At 44.9% G+C, this 20,522-nt stretch overlaps 1 long non-coding RNA gene across 1 annotated transcript; it reads right to left on the bottom strand.

Moving 5' to 3' along the window:
* Positions 1 to 241: 241 nt before the first annotated feature.
* On the bottom strand, positions 242 to 20,490 carry LOC128407676 (uncharacterized). Its single transcript, XR_008328856.1, has 3 exons — positions 20,396 to 20,490; positions 2,399 to 2,596; positions 242 to 421 (listed from the first exon to the last, which is right to left on the bottom strand). It is a non-coding gene; the product is annotated as an uncharacterized LOC128407676 (long non-coding RNA).
* Between the last annotated feature and the right edge of the window lie 32 nt (positions 20,491 to 20,522).

The following is a 20,522-nucleotide window of genomic DNA, read 5'->3' as shown; positions in this document are numbered from 1 at the left end:
TAAAAAAGCAAGTAGGCCTTTCCATATAAATAGCTGGAAAATAACAACAGTACACATATAAAATCAATTCAAATCCACTGCAGATACTAGCTGAATCATAAATGGTATGCTTTTAATGCTGAAGGTCTCAGGTTTGATCCTCGCCATCTCTAGGTAGGGCTAGGGAAGACTACTGCTTGAAACCCTGGTCGGATTCAGCATAAGGCGGAAAGAGGTTTCAGGGGCAGCACGACAGATTTGGATGAGAGAATAAAGGCAATTTCTGCTGTCTTTGTAATATTTGTTTTATCTACAAATAATATTAGCAGCACCTACTGGAAGCAAGCAAACGCCTAAAAATAGGCAGCAGATCCAGAGAAACAGTGGGAAGCTGCACCGCTGCCTGCAGAGAGGTGCAGAGAAAGCTCATCTCATACCCCACCTGTGAAATGGAATTGCTTATTCAGGAGACCATCCACAATCATTAAAGAACATTAACATTCCTTTATCAAGGACTTGACCACTCATTCACAGTGATCAAGCCAGCTGAGCTCACAACAGTATATTTGAGAGTACTGGAGAGAAAAATACATGATAAGCTACTAAGGGCGAATGTGTTTCCCTAATATGTCTCTTAAAGTGAATCATAGTCCATTATTCGCCATGTGGTTTCTCACATTACTGATCTATAAAGGTGCACTACCACTCCCATCACAGCATGTGGGACAGATGAGAAGGGAAGTGTTCTCTTTCTCCCCTACCCTTTTTGCTTGGTCTCGAGCCTCGTGTAGCCATTGCAGAACTGGGGAAGTTCATTTTAAAAAGGAACTAGTTCTAGTTCAAGGTTGACATGTCCCAGAAGGAACTAATTCCAGTTCACTTTTGTTTCTTTATAAAATAAACTGGTTCAGTTCACATTCAGTTCGCAGTTCGATTCAAATTGTTTCAAATGATTCTTCGCATCTCTCCCTGCACCCAGACTTCAGAATGTTACAAGCTACTGTGCTGAAGTATAAACTATATTTAAAGTCTATAGTTAAGACTAAGGAAGCATCAAGGCACGCACACACAGCAGAATGTGAATTGTTTGGTTTATTTCCCCTACCAATTCCTATCTTTAAGCTTAAAGGCCCCCCAAAGTCAAAAACACATGCAAGAGAATGAACTTGATGATGAACTAGAAATAATTCAGTGAACTTAATTCATGCTCTGTGCACTGCACAATTATGGGGACTATTTTCAGGTGTAGTTCAGAGATTTTGAGCTAATTCAGTGAATTTTGCTAAACCAAACCAGTTCATTCCAAGCACATCTTTTTCTTAAAAATTGATATATTATTGCTGGATCCATCCTGCCCTCAGAGGACTTGGTTTTAATTGTTTAATTCATGCTGTGGGAATGCTCACTTATAACAAAAACACTTTAGTGAGCACTTTAATGTTACGGCAGTGGGGAAAACCCAACGTAGAAGTCTGTTGTCATGAAACCACAAAGGAAGGAAATTACCGGTAATCTCTGGGCGATGCTTTACAGCCACAAAACAAATGCTGTGCACCTTACATACAACACCCCACCCTGCCCAAAAAGTCCTAAGAATCCAGCAGCTCAGAGGCTTATTTGTCTGCCTTGGTTATCTTTAGCTAAATACAAATGATAATTTGAAAGACTTGTGCTTGAGACTGCTGCCAGTCGGAGGGAATACTGGACTAGATGGGCAAATAGTCTGACATGGTGTAAGGCAGCTTCCTATGTGGGCTCTGACAACATGGAGGGAGACAAGGCCCTTGGGGCATGCAGGAGAGCTTGCTGAGGGGGGAGCCTGTTTGCCTCCATCCTAAAATAAAAGTAGGTCATAAAGTGCACATCCAAGAAAAAGAAAGAAAGAAAGAAAGAATAAGGAAAAAGGCTTCTTCAGAGTGGAGCACAGGAGCTGGGGTGGTTGATGTTTGCTACTTTTAGAGAGCAAGATATCACCCTTTCCAAAATTAAATAGGATATCACCCTTTCTAAAATTAAATAGGAGCCCTCCTTTCAAACCTTGAAAATAACATGATTATTGCAGAGTGGGGAGGGATTCAATGTTGACATCCGCGATGCCTGTGTCAGCCATCCCTTTTAGAAAGGGCAGCTTTGCCATCAGTGGAAGCGAAGGCTGTCTTTCTCACAAGGTGGGGCTGCCACCTTTCTGAGGAAGAAGCCAATAGAAAACCAATTATTTCCTTAAAACCAACAGAGACGTCAGTAGCCATGTGGCCAAGCTCAAATGCTGATGTGTAGGGCATGGCTGTGTGTGGCATGCCAAAAAAGAGGGCAAAGGAGGGCAAAGGTTTGCATCAAATTTACATTTGGTCATTTATAGGCATTGATTCAAATTTATAAATAATTCTTACAGTTTAAGTAGAAAAACAATAAATCTCACCATCGTGGGGAAAGGCCATGGCCTGTGTGTGGCTGTTCAGTCTGCTGTTCAGGTGTTCGCTGTGGTTGGGCAGCATCAAGTCCCTCCCTGATACTCTCCCTCTAGCTCTAAACCAGATTTGGACAGGACCACTCAGAGGGCCTTCGCCTGACAGCCCTTCAGAATTGAGGACCATCCTCTGTAGAGTAGGTCTAGAAACTGGTAGGATGAGAAACAGTTTTAGTTACATGAGGTGTGTTTGTTTTAGTTCAGAGGTTTTTGCCTAAACTGAGCATCTTCCTTAAATAAGGAAACATCTTTTGAAAAGGACAGATTTTACAGGTGAGTTTAAAACTGAGAATCAACCACAAACACCTTGATCTCAATAACTGGTGCATTTTTCATAAGAATTAAGGATGTTAACTGTATGCAATGAACAAAAGGCAACAGAAGATTTAAAATAAGCACAAGCTTACACTGTACCTAAGAAGTGAAAAAATAGCTGCAATATGTTCTTTAAAGAAAAACAAAACAGTTTCATCTTGCACTGCACACCGATACAAAAGAAGGGTCAAGAAACAGAGTGAGGATGCAATCCAACCAAAGTCAAGCACTTTCGCATCTTCAAAGGGAGATTGATGCTGAGCACGTGCTTCATTTTCCTGTTGAAATCAATGAGCCTTCTTTTGCAATTTGCCGAGCAGATTTTTTTATTTTTTGGTCTGGTAAAGCAAGGACAAGCTTCCTGCTGCTGTGAGCACATTCTGGAAGATCATGAGAGGCAACGTTCGGGCAAGTGGGTCACTCTGGGAGTACTCACAATTCCCCATGAAGCCAGGGGATGTGGGGCTCTACTTGCAGTGGGGTGCCTGCCAGTCAGCCTTTCCTCTCCCTCTTCTGGGCAGGACTCCTCCTTTCGTTCCCTTTATCAAGAGGGTGGCAAAGGAGCAGCACAAAGTTTCCAGCCCTGAAAAGGAAGGGGAGGAGCTGCTGACTCCTGCCTGCTGTATCTGCCTACAACAGGTGCATACAATCCAGATCACTCCGAGGGAGACATTGACATTTCCTGATTAACGCAAGGGGCCCACATCACCACAGTAATTGCCGGGAATTATTTTTGCTACATTTTTAATGTTTTCTTTTTAACCTATTCTCTGTCTCCCCACCACCACTGCCAAGCCCATTTCTTTCTGTACCTCATAGCATATTACAGTGGTACCTTGGGTTAAGTACGTAATTCGTTCCGGAGTTCCGTACTTTACCTGAAACTGTTCTTAACCTGAAGCACCACTTTAGCTAATGGGGCCTCCTGCTGCTGCCGCGCCGCCAGAGCAAAATTTCTGTTCTCATCCTGAAGCAAAGTTCTTAATCTGAAGCAGTGGCGTAGCGTGGGGGGTGCCAGGGGTGCCGGCCGCACCGGGCGCAACATCTGGGGGGGGCGCGAGTCCAGAGGGCCCAGCCGTGTCGTGCCCTCGGCCCGCCCCTATTGTCAGAGCGGCCGGCCAGCCTCCGCCTGCTCCTACCTTGCCCACCCGAGGACTGCGGCAGCGCCCGCCCCCGTGGCCACCTACCCCCGCCTCGCCCATTGGCTTGCCTCCCTCGGCCCCGCCTCTCTCCGATGGCCGCGGGGGTGTCCTGCTCGGCGCCGGCGCCTTTTTTCAGGAGGTAGGGAGGCTGGACGGGGAGGTGGGGTTGGAAGCGGGCAGAGAAGGAGGGGAGCTCGTAGCCAAAAGGGCTGCGCCGGCCGGCAAAGGGCCGGGGAAAGTTTGGAGAGGAGAAACGCACCATCATGATTTCCCGGTGGAAGCGGCAGGATTAGGGATGGCGAAGCGTAATTACGCACTAATTTCGCTGGGTGAGAGCTTCGGGGATCGATCGGCGGAAATGGGAATCAATTGGAATATGAGAAAGAGAGAGAGAGAGGGACCATCATTCATAGGCATAGATTTGTAGGGTTAGGGGGCGCAAATCCACGGGTTAGGGGGCGCAAATTACTTGCCTTGCCCCGGGTGCTGACAACCCACGCTACGCCACTGATCTGAAGCACTATTTCTGGGTTAATGGAGTCTGTAACCTGAAGCGTATGTAACCTGAAGCGTATGTAACCCGAGGTACCACTGTATTTGTTGTTGCCCTGTTCTTTTTGGCACCAGGTCTCTGTTGCCCTCTTTTTTCTCCTCTGCACACACCCAAGTATTATTTTCTCTCTTTGTGCTGTTAGAGGTCTCTCTATTCCTTCTGTTATCCCAGGCATAGGTTCTTCTGAACCCTTCTTTTCATCTGCACCCCATAGCACTCTCCTCTCCCTGCATCACCATCATAACATTGCACCCCCACATCTCTTACCTTTCCCTTTTCTCTCTTTTGGTCTGTCCTCCCATTTTGCACTTTCTCTGTCACCTCCACTTCTCTGTTTCTCCACCCTACTGGTGTCTGTCTACCCCAAATTTCAAGTTATCACTATTTTTCTTCCCTTTGTTCCCTGTCTCTGTTTGTTCTTACTGAGCTCAGCAGCAGCAACAGCACACAAGGCTTTTACTCCCCCAGCAATTCACAGCAGTAAAGGAGAAACTGGTAGGCCATGCGGTGAGCCTGCTTGGATGTAACAGAGTGGAAAAATACAGAGTATTGTACTGTCCTTAAACATGGAAGTTGCATTTCTATGGTAGGCGTGTTCTCCGTGAACAATATGAACACAGGGCTAGCTTGTTTAGAAAATGGGGGGGGAAAGAACATCTCGAAGCACTTTAAACAAATCAGAACACACACCAAAAAAAGACGATTAAATTGCATATGTGATTCAAATTAAAGTAATGGGGGAAATAACAGATGCCACACTCTTCCGCAGAAAGAGAATGTGCTGACAGGTATGAGCTAACTGTCCATTCTCTGTCTGCACAACGTATGACCTGGATTATTCCACTGGCTCAGTTATCTTGCCAGGTGCCACTATCAATTTGTCCTTAGTAGCATTATGCAGGAGTTTATTGGAGACCAGACTCAATTTTCCTGGCCTTTTTATCATAGCCAGATTTATGTGCTTTATTTCCCCAACCTTCAGGTTACCCAGTTCTGTTCCACATTGTAGCTATTAGAAGATTCTAATACATGTATCGCATATGTGAGCCTTGTGTTCACTAACAACTCTGCATCATTCTAGTAGTATAATAGTAGTAGTCGTCGTCTACACAGGGATGCTAGGGGCAGAGCTCCCAGGCTCAGGCACCTCCTATATGTGGTTTGTGTGCCCCCTCACATAGAACCATAGAATCTTAGAGATGGAAGTGACCCCAAAGGTCATCTAGTTCAACCCCCTGCAATGCAGGAATCTCGGCTAAAGCATCCATGGCAGATGGCCACCCAACCTCTGCTTAAAAACCTCCAAGGAAGGAGAGTTCACCACCTCTTACTGTCAGAAACTTTTTCCAAATGTTTAGTCAGAATCTCATTTCTTGTAGCTTGAAGCCATAGGTTCAAGTCCTACCTTCCAGAGCAGGATAAAACAAGCATACTCCCTCATCCATGTGACAGCCCTTAAGATATTTGGAGGTGGCTATCATATCTCCTCTCGGTCTCCTCTTTTCCAGGCTAAACATACCCAGCTCCTTCAAGCGCTCCTCATAAGACTTAGTTTCCAGACCCTTGATCATCTTGGTTGCCCTCCTCTGCACATGTTCCAGCTTGTTAACATCCTTCTCAAATTGTGGTGCCCAGAATTGGACACAGTATTCCAAGTGTGGTCTGACTAAGGCAGGCCCCTGACAGTTAAGTCCAGTCGCGAATGACTCTGGGGATGCGGTGCTCATCTCGCTTTACAGGTCGAGGGAGACGGCGTTTGTCCGCGGACAGGTTTTCCAGGTCATGTGGCCAGCATGACTAAGCCGCTTCTGGCAAAACCAGAGCAGCGCACAGAAACGCCGTTTACCTTCCCGCCAGAGCAGTACCTATTTATCTAATTGCACTTTGATGTGCTTTTGAACTGTTAGGTTGGCAGGAGCAGGGACCAAGCAACAGGAGCTCACCCCGTCGCGGGGATTCAAACCGCCGAGCTTCTGATCAGCAAGCCGTAGGCTCAGTACTTCCCTTGATCTGGACGCTATAATTCTTTTGATGCAGTCTAGAATAGCATTAGTGGGGTTTTTTGCTGCTGCATCACACTGTTGACTCACGCTAAGCTTGTGGTCCACTAAGAGATTCTTTAAACACCTGAACAAGCTCATTTCTGTCCAGCCCCCTGAATAGCATGAACTTCATGGAGCCTCACCAGCTAACCCTCAACTGCAGCACTTCAAAGCACCTGGCTTGATTAGGCATTTGAAGATCTTTGCCTGTGAAATTAATACAGTGGCTAATTTGCTTCAGGATGTTGGGGGGGGGGGTGAAACAAAGGTCAATCCTGATTGGCCACTCCGGAGGAAGACAGGAATGAGGACAAGGCAGGAAGGAATACTGAGGTCTGGGTGGAACAAAAGATCAAAACCAACCTCAGAACTCCCTAAAATTCCTAACTTTTAACCCCTGGCTTCTCAGCACTTAAGGGACAGGGGACATCTCTCCTTCCTGCACCCTGCCTAGCCAGCTTCAACTCAAGGGATCCTCAGATATTAACAGAGGTAAGGGGGAAAGGAGGCATGTCCTTCTGTCCCAAGTCACACACCCCACATTTCTCTGGAAACTGCAAAGGGCCTTATTCAATCCCTGCTTTGGACTTGAGCTTCCACTTTGGCCAGTTCTGTCCAATGTGTTGCTCTCACTTTGTCACTTCTCTGTTCCAAGGAAGGAGAGGGTGAGAGAGAGAGAGAGAGAGAGAGAGAGAATTTATACATGCAGAGTTGTAAACTATACATTCTGTGTTCTCATTCTAAAAATAACCCCTCTCCCAAAACACAGAAGGAAGCATGTGCACACACATATATAGTAAAGTGTGTCTGGTAACTCACAAACCTGTCAGCTGCTATGTGGCAAAATGGCAGCCTCCTTCTAGATACTGGGGACTGCTGATTGGTGTGCAGTTTAGTGTGTTCCAGATAGGACTGCTCGTCTGCTCACGACTTTTTCTTTTAGAGATGGTGAAGTGGGGCCAGGGACGAGGTCACTGCCAGGAGGAGCATCTGGCATAAAGCAGTGACTCGTGCATGTGCCCTGGCTGCAGCAGAGTAGCCCTGCTTATTGATGATCATCCCTGTGGACTCAAAAAGTGTGCTGTATCCTGAATTGGAGGGTGAAGAGGTATCTGGGTCACTCTGTCATTGTAAGCCTATTAATGGATTATTATTTTTTAAGAAATAAGCATTTTTATGCATGTGTTGGGGAGGGAGCGGGAACAAGTGAATTGCTCAGTTTGCATTCTAATAAGGAATGTTGCAAAGCCTACATTTTTGCTGAGGCAGGTGGAGGGTCAGTGTGCCCATTTTATCATCGATTTTTAGAGGGTTCGTTATCATTGATGAAGTGCTTGGGTGAGATTCAGGGAGAGGCTTGTGCATTCCAGCGCAGGTTTGCAACAGAAGATGACCACTGTAGGAGGAGGAGGAGGAAGCCAAGGTTAAGGTACCAGAGTCTGCTCTTTGTGCGTCACATACAAACTCACAGGACTTCTCCATGGTGCCTTTTCACACTAGATAACCATTTTGTCCATTAAAAACCAGATGGAAAAGGCACCCTGGGGTTCCAACAACAGTCAAGAGTAAATGTGATGAAGAGTTATGCAGACTCTCATGTTCAGCTCTTGTGGAATCCCAACTATACTGTTAAACCCCCACTGATGCTCAGAACTAACATAGTTCCCAGCAGCTTTTATGGGTATTGATGTTTCTGTAGGATAGGAAAAAACCCTGTTGAACAAAATTAAGCTTTATTTAGTAAGAAGGGGGGAGGGAGGTAAAGTGGCTTATGTGCGCACAGAGGGCTACCTAGTTCTTGACTAGCCATCTTGATCCTATCCATGATTACTTTGAAGCAAACATTGTTAATTTCAGTGCAAAGTACTTCAAAGTAAGTGCACATAGGATTGCAGCATCTCAGTACAAGTTGTTAAATACCACATACTAAGGCAAAACTGAAATTGGAGTTACAGTACCTGATCATTCTTCTAGAAAGAAATATCTGTTCCCTGGACCCATATGCACATAAAGGTCCTGATCAGTTGGTTATGCCAAACTTATTTCCTTGTTAAAGGACCTTGTTAATGTATAGTTGTGTGATAAGTCCATCAGTAAATATGTGATCAGCCTTACTGAAAACCACTCTTGGAACAGTGCGTTAGAGAATGTAGTTTTGGGCTGAATGCTTTTACTTTAGCTTTTATGCACCTGACCTCTTTCAAGCAAACCTATCCTCTAAATAAGCTGCTACAGACAGACTTATAAACTAGCAGAACAGCAGTACAAGTCAAACAGCAATAGAAAGAATGCAGGGCATTGGCATAATATTCTCATAAATGCAGTTCTCCAGCGATATTCATAGTGCTGATTCAAAATAGATAAGACACCCTCAACTCTTAAGAGGGGTGTGTACAAAGTCCCTCCATAGAGCTGAGTTACTGCTCCCATGAACACTGTCAATTGGTTCAAACTCAACAAAGAGTATTTTGTGGCACCTCCAGCATTTTTTCTATGAAAATGGTGATGTCCCATTCCATAATGATAATTTTACTATTTATATCTCACAAAACTTACTGAGTTGCCCCAGCCACTCTGGGCAGCTTCCAACATATATAAAAACATAATAAAACATTAAACATTTTTTTTTAAAAAAAACCTTTCTCTTTACAGGATTGCCTTCAGATGGCTTGGGGTTCGGATAACTCCATACCCTCCAATATTTCTCCAATGAAAATAGGGGTGTTCTAAGGAAAAGTGGACATTCTGGGATCAAATCAGAAATTCTGATTGCTTCTCTAAATCAGGTAAGGTAAAGGTAAAGAGACCCCTGACTGTTAAGTCCAGTCGCGAACGACTCTGGGGTTGCGGCGTTCCTCTTGCTTTACTGGCTGAGGAAGCTGGCATTTGTCCACAGACAGCTTCTGGGTCATGTGGCCAGCATGACTAAGCTGCTTTTGGCAAACCAGAGCAGCGCACGGAAATGCCGTTTACCTTCCCGCCGGAGCAGTACCTATTTATCTACTTGCATTTTGACATGCTTTTGAACTGCTAGGTTGGCAGGAGCTGGGACCGAGCAACGGGAGCTCACCCCGTCACGGGGATTCGAACCACTGACCTTCCGATCAGCAAGCCCTAAGCTCTGTGGTTTACACCACAGCGCCACCTGCGTGGAAAATAGGAAAATGGAAAATAGGGACACTTGGAGGGTCTGCTTCAGGTGGGATTCTACTAACAATTCCCACTAGCACAAGCTTGCGCAAGGACTTCTGCTCACACAACAAGGCTTGCTCTCCTCTATCCCACCCTGCCCGTGCCCCCCAAATTGGCTCTGGGGTAGGGTTGGGAGAACCCCAGAACCACACATAGTGGGGAGAAGAGGAGGATTGAACCTTCTGGCAGGCTAAAATGTTTGCACTGACAGAACGATTGCCATAGCTCCATGCTGAAATCCTCCCTGAACAAATAACAGTTTTATGATGACATGCAATTTAGTGGACTAGAGTCCAGTACATCAGATGCATCTGATGAAGTGGACTCTTGTCCATTAAAGCTTGTGCCATAATAAAATTGTTAGTCTTTTAGGTGTCACCAGAATGTTTTTTGATTTTTTTTTTTGCAACAGACCAATATGCCTGCCTCTCCGGAAATTGGTTCAAGTTGCTGTTGTTGCCACCACCACCGATTAACTGGTTAACTGAATACTCAATTAAAAACTCAATACTCCATCATTTCAGCACACCCCCTGGGACTCCATCCAGAGAGGAATTGCTTTTCCAGTCCTGGAGGGATTCTCCGTGCTCATAGGGAGGCAGTCACCCACCCAACATAAACAGCTCTATCTATACCCGAGAATTCCTGCTACGTAACTTATATCCTGTACAGCTTTCTGCACCACAATGCAAGAGAAACCCCAACTGGGAATACAATCACTTTTGCCTGTAGTTTTGGTCCTTTCCTTTGCCTCCATCCACTTCATGAGCACTCAAGACTGGTAAGAGTGTTTTCCCCAGTATGAATCATCTCGAACTCTGTGATCAGCGGGTGAGGCCTTGTTGGTGGCACTGCCATTGGAGGCTGCCCTGCTTGGCTGTGACTCACTTTTCAGTGGCAGTTCCCCATTTGTAGAATGTTCTCCCTAGTGGGATGTGTATGTATCCCTCATTATTAACTTTCAGGAGGAATTTAAAAACATTACTGTTTATTCAGGCATTTGATGGCTGAAAGACACTGTTCCTGGCAACCTTGAGGTCACTGGTTGAGATCAAGTTTTTAGCTCTTCTTAGAATGTTTTAAAACTTTTTAGATTACAGTGTTACATACACATACGGGTTACATACACTTCAGGTTACATATGCTTCAGGTTACAGACTGCCCTAACCCAGGAATAGAGCTTCAGGTTAAGAACTTTGCTTCAGGATGAGAACAGAAATCGTGCTCCGGCGGCGTGGCGGCAGCAGAAGGCCCCATTAGCTAAAGTGGTGCTTCAGGTTAAGAACAGTTTCAGGTTAAGTACGGACCTCCGGAACGAATTACTGGTAAGTGCTTAACCCGAGGTACCACTGTATTATTTGGGGCTCCCCCCCCCCCGTTAATAGGCATGGCAATTCAAATAATGCATTCACGCTATATCTTGTGATTGACTACGCAGGTGGGGCTTACCTGAGTCCCCCCAATATTTTATTCAAGTTGGCACCCCTGGTAGCCAACAATCAAGCTTTTCAAGTCACAATTATACTGGCCAGGTCTCAGCAACGGCAATGGCAAAGAGCAAGGCTGTGATACACTGTAATATATTTCTTCAGGTGATTAATCTAAGTTAATTACAGTAGTAGACCTTTGCTTTCTGTCCTAGTTGATTCTGTTACTGAAGGCACACATGGCGGGTCCCCCCGGCTATATTTCGGGGGCCATGTGCTTTGCCCAACCCCTTTGGCCTCAGATGAGAAAGTAGAGACCTCCAATTCACCATCTTCTCCTCCTCCTGTCCACAATTTCCCTTTTTTCCAAGTGGGGATTATGTAATTATGACACTTTTATATTTGGTTCAGCAACTATGAAAATCTGATGTTGTAGCCAGCTAAATCATTGCATCATTGCATGCATGGAACAGCTTCCATGAGTGAAACAGAAATTACCATTCCTCTTTCCTCTGCTTGGATTTCCACCCACCTTCCAGAGCAGATTGGTGGGGCGGGGGGCATGGGTGGGAGGAGGAGTTCCATTGCACTTGTGGAACTCATTCTGCTTGCACAGGGACTTAATTGAATCCAGCCCCTGGTGTTAACACCAAGGAAATAAGAATGGAGGCAATGTTCACACATAACGAACATTCAGATTAGGAATGTGAAAATAGTGCTCATCAGGTCTTCCATAGGTTCATAAGACAATCTTGGCTATTAGTTTCACGCCTTTTCTCTGAGACCCCCTTTCTGTTTGGCCCTTCACCCTTATGCAAGAATTGCTCTAGTCTCATAAGACCATATCTCACGTGGTGCATTTGCTCATTTCCTACCTGAATGTTCTCTCCCCAAATTTCCAGACTGTTGCTGTGTAGTAGTCACCTCTGGATCTCTTATCAGCACCCTTTCAGTTTCCACATTTCTAAGGCAGGCCACTGTGCCACATCAATACTTTCCAGTGTTTTAAGACTTATAATTAGGGCTGTCAGCCTGTTAGAGAACTGTTAGTTCATTACAATAATCAGACCTTTACCCGATCAGTTAATTAATTGATCGAATTTAAATAAATGTGCATATTACCAAAAACCCCTCAATACAGATGTTTTTGAGATATTGACGGAAACGTGAGAGAGGTAACAATTGAATAAACAAAGATTGCAAGAAGGAAAGGTCATCATTTATGTCCCCCACCCTTTACATTTCCAGAGGGGTAGCCATGTGAGTTCGCTGCAGCAAAAAACAACCAGGAGGCTAACATGCAGATCATGGAACAAGCTTACATTTATTTATGTATTTTTATTTGCAAAAAAATAAAATCATTCTATGCACCCTCAAGATTAAGAAAATAAATTGTCATGGCAGTGAACAGTATCAGATCAACAATAAAATTACAGTCACAGAACAAAGACAAAATATATCACCAGTCAGTAGATCAGACTGATAGATTCACATAGCTGGATCACCTCCCTCCAGGGTAAACTGACCATACCCTGCTGGCTACATTCAATTAGCCAGGAGGGACAGTTATCAGGAGAGCAAATAGTAGAGCACATTTACTGCAAGCATCTTCTGATGATATCAGGTCACATAAGCCAATCCTATATAACAAGGAAAGATGTGATATTGCATGCCTTGCTAGGAACTGCCAAAGCCATGGTGTCAAGATTGCTCCAAAGGTGAGCCATTGTACCTTCAAATTCTTACACAAATATGTGTCATAGTGCGCCTTCAAGGGTCCAGTGGCGTGTCTTCCAGGGACAACCACCTCCAGAGCACGCCTCAAGAATGCAACAAAGTATGTCTTCTTTGCTATCCTCACTGTCACATGATGGTGCAATTACGAGCTCTAACCAGTGTTCAGTCAGTCTCAGAACAAGATTTCCACCACCTCTCGTTGCAATCCAGGCTGTTTTATTACCATAATAAATCATACCATAATAAATTTGTTAGTCAAGAGAGTCTTATTTTTTCTTTATAAGTTGAGCTAAGACACCAGAACCAAAATAGCATAATGTCTGTGCTCCCCTTCCCAACCCCCCCTGTGCTCTCTACTCACATTCTGCTAATTAAAACTTGCCCCACCAGTTAATCATTTTAAACTTTACACTCTGATCCATGTTTGATAATTCAAATTGCACTGAGGAAGCTGCATCAGGTGTTTGATACTTGGTTGGAAAGGTTAAGGAAAGGCTAAGCAAAGGTGTGGCTTATGGAAAACTAGTATTGTATTCCAGGATTAATGAAAAGTATAAAGGTAAAGGACCCCTGGATGGTTAAGTCCAGTCAAAAGTGACTATGGGGTGTGGCGCTCATCTTGCTTCAGGCCAAGGGAGTCAGCGTTTGTTCACAGACAGCTTTCCGGGTCATGTGGCCAGTATGACTAAACCACTTCTGGTACAATGGAACACCGTGACAGAAGACAGAGCGCAAGGAAACGTCGTTTACCTTCCCTCTGCAGTGGTACCTATTTATCTGCTTGCACCGGTATGCTTTTGAACTGCTAGGTTGGCAGAAGCTGGAACAAAGCAATGGGATCTCACCCCATCATGTGAATTTGAACTGCCAACCTTCCAATCAGCAGGTCCAAGAGGCTCAGTGGTTTAGACCCCAGTGCCACCCACATCCCCTCAAGGATGAATAAAGTGTTAATGAACATTTATGCACCCCAAGAGCCCTCTTAAAAGTCCATGAGTAAACAGTGGGATAATGATCTGCAAAAACAACCCCGCTTAAGCAACACTATGGAATGCTGTTCCTGGCATTGAAGGTATTTGGTGAAGGAAAAAATTACTGTGCATATTTGCTTGTTTTCAGCTTTTGGTTTGATTTTGTGATGAATTTCTGCTGCTTTATTCTCCACATGGTTTATGTACACTGCTTAGAAATGCTAATGATTAAGTGTTATATAAATGCCTTAAATAAATAATCAAAATGTTCATTTAATCCATCTGCTTTACATTGCTGGAAGACTTGTTTAGAGGGTTGTTCAACAACATGGACTTGGCAGAAGAGCAGCTTGGCCCTTCAGTAGAAGCTCAAGTTCAGCAGGCAAGGGCAGAAACCAATCAACAGAAGGATACTAAGTTTGAGAAATGAATGTAGAAGTGTTGAGAAATCAAAATATTTGTTTAAAAACCAAGGAGGACACAAACTCACCCAACCCTTTGGCATTATTCTTTAAAAAATTGGGCAAGATTCTCCTAATGAGCCCCATCAGCGGATGCCTTGCACAAGGACTTCCACTTGGGAAACAGGGCTTTCCCTTCCCCCTCTTTTCTTTCCCAGGCATTCCCCACAACGTTGGTTCTGGGGGGAGAACACACGGGGGGGGGGGAGCAGAGAGATAGGATCATTCTATCTGGCAAGCAGAGATGTTTGTGCAGATGGAAAGACTGGAAGAACACAACATTGAACTCCATCCAACATGTTCTTTTGTAACAACATTCTTTGAGTAACTTGAGTGGTAACAGCTGTGACAAAAAGGTGGAGGTTATGCATGATGCATCTGTAGAGGCAGCCAGCCCCTAGGACGGGTGGGGAACCTCAGGCTTAGGGGCCAAATAGTCCGCCAGGCCTCTCAAGCTCGTCCTCCTCTAATCCCCCCTTGAGTGCTTTTGGTCTACCTGGGATGTGCTTTTGAACCATTTGCCTCTTGCTTGCCCAGATGTAGAGACCTCTGACTTTTGCAGGCCCAGAATTTAGCCTAGCCTACAAAGGCAAGAGCCCCATCTATTGTTCTGCCCACTTTTGCCTCTGGGAAGAATTCAAAATAGTACTCAGGAGACTGTCTAGTCAGCACAAGCATTTCAGCTTGCCAGACAAAATGATCTCCCCTCTCCCCCGCTCTTCTGGGTTTCCCCCCGACACACACACACACCAGCCAATTGGAGAGGGGCATGAGAGGAAGGGACAAAAATCCCCATTGCACCAGCAGAAGACCTTGAAGACCTCTGGTTCCACCCACCATAAACATGCAACTCCCATAAGGGAATGTGACCTGTGGTCTCAAAATGTTTCTCCACTCCTGCCCTAGATTGAGGGATGTGTGTGAAGAGACTGTCCCAAAAGCCAAAGAGAATTCTGGAAGCTGGAGAGAGGCATGTAGGGGGGTGGGAAAGAGACAGAGAGGAGGGAGGAATTATTCCGAGAATGGGTGTGTGACAAGGGTTAGAGTGGCCTTATGTTTTGCAATCCAGGGTTGACAAAACACTCCTGCTGCTCTCTGAGTGGACCACTGTCATCTCTAAGGAGTGATCTGCTTGGCTGAGCCACTGCAATAGCCTGCAAAGTGATACCACACAGCCAACATGTACTGCCAATAACTTATTCCCTTCAAAGGCTGTGGCATATTTACTCACATTGGCCTTAATCATCAATGCACTCTGCCTGTCGATCTGCAAAATAGGAAAGCCTTTGAGGCTCAGGGTAGATTGTCAATAAAGCTCCTGTCCCTTCTTCCCACTACAGAAGATGTTGCAACAGTGTTCCCTCAGCAGAAACCTTACAAGGCTACAGAAGTAACATCTGGATTTCACTGGTGAATTTCCCCTGGAAACAGCCACCAACTACGTCTTGGGAGGAAAAGGGTAAGTTGAAACCGGTGGCACATGTCACAATAGCTCCCTCCTTGGCCAAAGTAGTAGCAGGGCTGGATTTGCTGGGGCTTCCAGGTAATGGCTCATACAGCTGTTGTGCATTCTCCTTTCCTTCTCCAGATTATACTACAGATGTTATTCTGGGAAATACTAGCATAGAAGAATTGATTCCCCAAGACTACATAACCATGACTTAGCCCAGATCTTTGGAGGACAAAGTGTATTATGTGAGCATCTCAGATTCATTTTTTAAACAAAATGAATTTCTAACCCTTGTGGCAGCAGAGAAAAGCTTGAAAAGGTGAATCCAAATGACACAAAAAGGGATTGGTTTAGTGGAAAACCTGGACTGGATTTGTAAGCACTGGACCATAGAGAGAAAAGGACTTTGCCTCCAGCAAGCAGGAGGGAAAAAATGGTCTGGTTTTCTCTTGGTGGGAATGAACAACGATGATAAAAAAACCCGGAATCATTTAGGTTGGCAAGGGAATTACAGGCAGCCCCAGTCCTGTGCATGTTTACTCAGAAGCAAATCATAGTGAGTTCAATTAGATATACTCCCAAGTAAATGTGCATGGGACTGTAGTCTTAAAGTGGAGATAATAAATGTTTTCAGACATTTTAGTTTTGGAAAGCATGTAAGAGAGATGGGCTGTCTGATCTTTCATTTATTCGTGCTCTTGGATGGAACATTTAAAGAAGGATTTTGTGCCTGTGTGTGACAAGTGCATGTGGGCTGGGTTAAATGGGTTTTACAAACACAAAGAGCTGCCTCAGAAAACCAGATTCAGCTTCCATATGCCACTTCTTTGTAGAGGTTTGCTGAGACTTCTAAAGCAGATAAGCCCTGATTAGAAACACAAGTAAAATGCCTCAAAACAATATTGGTGGAGGGGGAAAAAGAGAGATAATGAGTCGCACTATCCAAGACAGGGAGATGGATAGTGGTGTTGATTTTAAAATTCTCCCTATTTTGTCATCTTCTAGTTACAAATAACAATATTTCTTTTTTTTTAAAAAAAAATTATTAAAATGTTCCATTGTAATACATTAAAAAATCAAAAAACAAAAAACAAAAAAGTTTAAAAACACAGAATTCACAATCCTTATTTTCAATAACATATTTCCCTGACTTCCCCACACCTCCCCCTCTTGTATTCCAATTCATATTGTTGGTTCAACAAGTTCTTATCCGTAATTTTTAACCTTTTTATATTTAGTTCATTTTAAAAAACCAATTTTGCCTTATAAACATCAATAGTAATACATCAGTGCTTATTCTTAAAACCTTTTTCTAAAGTCGGCCTAAATTCCCTTCCACGATTTCCTCAATTCTCAAACAGATAACAAAAGTAAAAACAAAACAGATTATAATTATACACCCTTTGGATTCCCAAACTCCACCCCCCCTTTCCCGGTTTCAATCCCCAACAAACGTCCATCAATCAATCAATCAATCAATCTACTATCAGCCTGGAGATCTCACGTCCAAGGCTCTTAATTCTCTCTCAGTTCCTCTCTGCCGGTTTTTTTGATAGTCCTTGGTATTAAACACCAAATCTCGGAGAAGCACTAGTCCAATAGGGTCCATGTTTCTTCCAGCCAGACCTCCATACTTAAAAGTGGAGCCTGAATCTTGTTTCTTACTCCTTTCAAGTCCAAATGTCCCCAAAGCTCCAACTTCCACCTTAATCAAATTTGTAATCCTTGGGTCTTCCGATCTCCACATAAGGAGATCTCTCCATTCTTCAGTCTCCAATTCGACCAAATTTTCACCATGAAGTTCTTATTTTCCTTTGTAACCATCATGTCAGGCCTCTGGCTCTCCTTTGTCATCTGCAACATTACATCTCCTCCTTCCTTTTCCTCAGAAACAACATATATCTCTTTCTTCACACTCTCAAAACTCTCAAGTTTCTCTTCTTGTCCAGCTGCATGGGCTTCCTGAGTCAATTCCTTATCAAATCCAATGGATTTGTTTACTGCTAAGTCCAGAGTTGCAACATTTGTAGCCAAAACATCAATTTGGCCTTGTAACTTTCCCAAGAGAAGAAACACTCTGTCCAATTCAGCCTGAATTTTCCCTCCTTCAGCCATTCTTGTAATGTCCCAAAATCCCTTCTAGAGGGATTTTGGTTACTTAGTATTCCTTCCAGTTCAAATCCAAAAGTCAAATTAGTTTGTATCAGTTCTTCCTTATTTTCAACAAAGTATAGTCAAATTGTAACAAATATAGCCAGCAGAAGCAGCAGAAACAAAGTTCTCTTTTTCCGTCTTGACAGCTAATTTGACAGCTGTCAAACTCTTCAATGCCTTTTCAACAGGCTCTCTCGCGGATCACTCCCGGGTCCGGGGGGGTGGTGGCACTTCAGCTCCCAAAATTAGCTCTTATCCTCCAGTAAAATTTCTTCTAGTGCCAAATCGTGAAATTAATGTCTTTTACCCAATAATAAAAGAAAGAATTCTCTCGACCTTAGTTAGCAGGTCCTTGCTTTAGATTGTTTACAGGACGGGGAGACAGACTTCCTGTTTACGCCTTCCCCGATCGTGCCTAATTCACGAAAGAAAAATTTCTTTAGAAATCCAATTTCCGTAATACTCACGGGTTGTTATTTTAAAGTCCAAATCACAAGAAGAAGTCAGCACTCTCCGGCCATGGCAGCGCGGCTTCACTCCGCAGGAGAAGCAGTCGACTCTCAGCACCGTGCCGCTCACCCCGTCCCCCGTTCCGAAGCCTTTAAAAAGGCTCCTTCGCAGGTCGGGGGGGCACAAATGGTGCCCGCCGAGTCACCAGGTTCACAGGCTTCACCGCCTGTGATTTTTAAGGGTCCCCGCGTCGCCGCAGCGGTAAGACCCTAATCCTGTGGAGCCGATTCCCTCCGGAGCTTGGAGGGAATCCGCCATTAGCCGATGGCGCTAACCCGGAAGTCTTCAACTAACAATATTTCTTACAACTCATTTATGTGAGATGACGCTTAGCCCTCGGAAACTACCTTGCCCTTTTCACTTCCTTGCTTCTAATTCTGCAACCCTGCGGAGATACACCTGGGAACATACACAGGGGGACTTCCTTCCACATAAATAGGCATAGTGTGGTGGCTTTGTTTTCTAATACAGGGACGGGGAGTCTGTGGCCCTTTAGATGGCGTTGGACTCTCAACTCCTATCAACCCCAGACAGCATGGGCAGTGGTCAGGGATGATGGGAGTTCTAGTCCAACAACATCTGGTGAGTCACACCTCTTCTAATGTTGCTGCTCCCACCACCACTGCATTTGCTCCAGCCAAAATGGCTCGAGGTATTTTCCTGGAGTAAATGGCAAGTAAGACATGCCCAGTGGTGGAGCATGTGCCTAAGATGCAGACTCATTCCTCAGCACTGCCAGTTTAAGTAGCCCTGGAAGCAGAACTGGGATAGCTAAGCAATTGCTGCTGGGGGTACCTTTACCTTTTTATGGCAGATACAATAGCTCCTGCCTGTCAATTGGACTGCAGCATATTTCCCCACAAAAATTACTAGTTACGTGTTTCTCAAATCTGTGCTTTATCTTGAGAGAGGCAATTTATAAAAGGGCAGGTAAGACACTCACTTCACACTCAGAGGTTAATAACTTCACCTTTCTCACAGAGCTCCTGGGAGCATCTTGTTTTGTCACTTGGCATCAACAATGTATACAAAATGGCACTGAATATGCCAGGGATTGAACTCTGGGACTCTCTGCATGCTATGAGATACATAGCACCTTCCCATTTCTGTCCAGAGGACTTAAGGTTTGGGGAGCCAGTGCCCTCACAAGCATTGTTTAGTGTGAGTTTCAATAAACCCCAGTCAGCATGGACAACGGTCCGGAATGACAGGAAATGAAATCCAACAAGATCTAGAGGGACCACAAATTCCCTTCCCCTGATATAGAGGGACTATCAGGGATGGACTTGCGAAACATGCAAGCAACCACCAAAACTATTTTGTATTAAAAAATGGCAAGCTAAGCCACAAGTCTCTGCAGTGGTGATACCTTTGTGCAGGAATTAAGAAGCTGTGAGTCTAGCTTTAGGCCAAACACCTTTGGGTTCATGGAGAGAAGTGTGGAACATGGAATTCTTCCTTTGGTCTGCCAGCGCTCCTGTTCTGCTGACAAGCAGGCACGATATGCACCAACCCTCCACTAGCTGCCATGCAATACTGCAGCACAAAGCAATTCGGAGAGGGTTTTCCTTTGTCCCTGCCTCTCACTCAAAGTCCCACAGCTTGTGAATCGGGAACAGGCCTTTCATTCTCTTGTTACCTACTTGGGTGTTTCAGCCAGGTAAAGGAACAAGCCCTGACCATATTTTGAACCTGCCGCCTTCCCCTCCAAGCACATTTGCCTGAGTGTCCTCTAAGTCTAGCCAGGGTAAACCCAGTTCTTATGATTTGCTAGAAGTTAGCATTCACCTGGCTGGCTCCAGTCCTAAAGAGAAAGTCCGTCTCTCTCTTTTCCCCGCCCCCCTTTAAAGCCTGAAAGTCCAGTGTCATGGTGCCAGCCCACTCTGGCTCTCCCGCTTCACACCTGACCTGAGCCACGGTCCCTTCGCCGGCGGCGCGAGGTGGAAGTCCACTTTCCCCACCACTCCTTCCCCCGCTCACTTCCCGCTTCCATACCTCTCCAGTGCCGCGTTTTTGGCCTGGCTGGGCTTATCCCTCTTCATCCCTGCAGCGAACCTTCCTCCCGCTCCCCCATCTCTTTGCCCTGTTCTCCGGGCTTCCTCCCCTCCCCGCCGCGCCATTC

The sequence above is a fragment of the Podarcis raffonei genome, chromosome 2 (genome assembly GCF_027172205.1).
Source record: "Podarcis raffonei isolate rPodRaf1 chromosome 2, rPodRaf1.pri, whole genome shotgun sequence".
Classification (NCBI taxonomy): Eukaryota; Metazoa; Chordata; class Lepidosauria; order Squamata; family Lacertidae; genus Podarcis; species Podarcis raffonei.
This window is presented reverse-complemented; position numbering and strand designations above follow the sequence as displayed.